Here is a 3,906-nt window from a genome sequence, read left to right as displayed (position 1 = left end):
GAAAAACCAAAAAAGAAAAAAAAATGTAAAGTATAATTAGGAAATATAGGTTGTTGATGGATAATCATCAATAATAGTCAAGCTTGTAGTCATATTAGTTAGATTTTCTAGATATATAGAGATATATTTCAGTTAAATAGGCATTCTTCATATTTTTCAAAGACTACAGAATATAGCATTTTAAATGTTTTAATAACTTAGGACTTTTCATGACAATGAGACATGTCTGCTCCTGGCAACACCAATCTACTTCAAGAGGAAGAAGATGGGCATCGAAGAGGATCCTTATGAAGTTTGCTAGCCATTTGGGCAAGAAACTGCTCTTGCCTGGACTGGTTCACTGGACATGCAGTACCCACAGAGAGAGGACTGCTGAACTTGCCTAAAGGTGAGATGATCCTTCAGGGTTCCTGATTCATGAAAGAGTCTGTGAGACATTCTACAGGACACAAACTGTGACTGAACTGTCTTTGAATTTTCCTGCTTCATGGAAAAATCTGCTGGATACTATGGGCCTGAAGGCAGAAGATGGATGCCCCAACAGTACAGAAGAACTTTGGGTGACTGTACAGGCAGCGAGATGTCTCTGTCATTTCTAGAGTTTTGGAAGTTGCTTATAATGCACTTCCTATTTACTTTGGTAACATTATATCCTTCTGGAGTCTTTGATGGAGTTGAAGAATAGATAGCTAGTTATAGTTTTCCTTAGTTATGATAAAAGGTAAAATAGATATAAATATTGTGACTGTAATTCTTGCTTGATAACTGTTTTGTTATATGTAATTTTGTATGTTAAAATGAAAGTTTTTCTTTTTTTGTTTAAACAGAAAAAGGAGAAATGGTGTAGAAGGGTCTTTTATCTATGTATTGCTTTCATTGGTCAGATAAAGAAACTGCTTTGACCTTTTGATAGGGCAGAACTTAGATAGGCGGGGAAGACAGGACTGGATGCTGGGAGGAAGAAGGCAGTGTGGCAGACGCCATGGCTCTCTTCTCTGAGATGGACACTGGTTAGACTCATGCTGGTAAGCCACAGCCAAGTGGCGATACACATTAATGGAGATGGTTAAACAAATATGTAAGAGTTTGCCAAAAGAGGTTAAAATTAATGGGCCAGGCAATGTTTAAATTAATACAGTTTCCATGTGGTTATTTCGGGGGCTAAGCTAGCCAGCAGCGGGACATAGCCCACCTCTCTCATGCTACACTAAACCCAAATAAACTCTTCCTTCTAGAGTTGTCTTGGTCTAGGCGTTTTGATCACAGCCACAGAAAAGTAGCTAATACCCACCCTAGGGCACACTCCTCCCAGGAGCCCACCCTAGGGTGTTTCTACCTCATGGTTTTGGAGGCTTTTCGTCTCATCGAATTAGAGGCTTGCAGAACTGGGTCATTAGGGCTTGGACGGTGGAGGCTCGGCTGTGATATGCTCAGGCACCGGCTCCTGGGACAAGCAGCCGTGGAGCTAAAGCAACAAAGGATACCAGGCCTACAGACAGTGTGATTAGGACAGCAGTGGCATAGAACTGCTGTTGACCTTAGGTCTCAGACTTCAACAGGCTAGAATACAAATGAAGTCACAATTCTGTCTCTGCCAACTTTCTTAATCAACTAGCAGGGATTCCAGTCATTTCCAGAGTTTTCCTTGAAAACACTGGGGAAGAGGTTAGAGAGCTGAAATTTGGGTCACCCATGAGAGTGGATTTATTGATTCTTGACTTGAACTCTAAATTAGATTTTTTTTTCTTTTTGAATCAGTAATGTCTTACTATGTATCCCTGACTGGCCCAGAACTCACAGAGATCCTTAGGCCTTTGCTTTCCAGGTCCTGGGATTAGAGGCATACACAGCCACACTCAGCATGGTAGTTTTTTTTTATTGCTTCTATTTATTTATTTATTTATTTATTTATTATGTATACAATTTTCTGTCTGTGTATATGCCTGCAGGCCAGAAGAGGGACCAGACCTCATTACAGATGGTTGTGAGCCACCATGTGGTTGCTGGGAATTGAACTCTGGACCTTTGGAAGAGCAGGCAATGCTCCTAACCACTGAGCCATCTCTCCAGCCCCACTCAGCATAGTTTTAAGGGTCTTAACCAAGACATGAAAGCTCTAAACCTTGCCTTTGTTGACATTGGAGTGCTGTCATGTCTGTCACATTTCCTTCTCCCTTCCATGTGAAGTTCTCAGGGGGACCCCCCCCACTATCACTTGCTGCGAATGGGGGAGCAAGCCACACGTCTGCTCTTCAGACAGAAACACTAGTGTGAGAGAAAGGTATGTAGACATGCAGTCTGGACAGACCTTGGGAACTACAGCAGGAAAGCGAGCAGCATTGTAGATCAGAGCCCAAAGGAGACTGCAGAATTCTTCCCTAGTACCAGTGTCCTAGAGGACTATAAAGTACTCCCATGGGGTCTTCAGAGGAGACTAATGGCCCCAAATAGACACACAGTCAACCTATTGGTCCTCATGAAGAGTAAAACTACCCCCTCTTCTGTGCATCTTGAGATGAGCCTGAGTTTACAGCTGGCCCTCCCCTTTAATTGGTTGTGGGAAAGAAGTTGGGCCATCCATAAATACCGGTGTGTGTCCTGGCTACGGATTGGCGCAGGGCAAGCCCTTACAGAGCCAAGGACCAACAAGAACACCGCATACCCGTCTGGACAGGCCTTAGAAAGTCTGCAAGTAGTGTGCCCTGTGCCTTGTTGTTGTTGCTGGTACTGGGTCTTTAAGCACCGAACCTCTGGTGGGCTACTCCAGTTAGGTTGGATGGTCAATCCCCAGCCTTCGTTAAGCCAAGGTTGCGCTGAATTCTCTCTGTCACAGTTCCTCAGTATTGTCGACAATGTCATTTTAAATTATTTATTGTTATTTTGTGTGTGTGTGTATGTGTGTGTGTGTGTGCACTGATACACATCCCATGGTGAATGTATGTAGGATATCTTTTTTTTAAAATTTTTTTTTGAGACAGGGTTTCTCCATAGCTTTTTGGTTCCTGTCCTGGAACTAGCTCTTGTAGACCAGGCTGTGTAGGATATCTTTGTAGTTTCTCTCCTTCTTCCTGTATATGAGTTTTGGGTATCAAGCTCAAGTTCCTGGGCTTGGTGGCAAAACACCTTTGCCTGCTGAACCATCTCACTAGCCCAGTCATTTAAAAAACATTAATGTTTTTAAAGATTTATTTTAGCCTCATTTCTCTTTCTCTGTGCACATGTGTATGTGTATGTGCACACACCACACACTTGTATGTGCACATACACACACCAGAGTCCTGGAGTTAAGAGTTACAGGTGGTTGGAAGGTGCTGGACTTGGGTGCTGGGAACTGAACTCGCAGCCACTGTAAGAGCACCAAGTACTCTGAACAGCTCTTACAACTGAACCATCTCTTGAGGCTTCCCAATTTTTGAAGCCTGCATCCAAGGAGGTAGAATTGGCGTCATCTCACAGATCTAGAACCTTCATTTTCCTTTGCCTTTGTATGATGTGGAAGCAAGCCAGGGTTTCAGGCTTTTTGTTTGTTTGTTTGTTTCTGTCTCTGATCATGGGCACTTTGTGCTGCTAATGTCTACCATGACAGGTTTTATTAGCTTCCAATTTCAGGTTACAAAGCTTGCCGGTTTTGCCTTTCCCAGACCAGGGAGATGCCAAGGCAGTGGCATGCAATTGTGCTGCTGAATGTTACACACCAGCTCTCAGGGGGAAAGGCGCTTTCATGTTTGTGATGTGTGTTCACACAAGACCTGAGAAGCCCTGTTCCTGTCTCTCCAAACCCTGCCCATTCAGAGGATCTCCAGCAAAGGGAAGGCACCAAACCCCCCCAGTTCCATATTCTTAGTGGCTACTTTAGCTTCCTACCCTGAAGATGCCAACCACCCAAGTCTCCACCTAAATCATTCA

Source organism: Microtus ochrogaster, assembly GCF_000317375.1.
Source record: "Microtus ochrogaster isolate Prairie Vole_2 chromosome 14 unlocalized genomic scaffold, MicOch1.0 chr14_random_1, whole genome shotgun sequence".
Lineage (NCBI taxonomy): Eukaryota > Metazoa > Chordata > Mammalia > Rodentia > Cricetidae > Microtus > Microtus ochrogaster.
Note: the sequence above shows the minus strand (reverse complement) of the source record.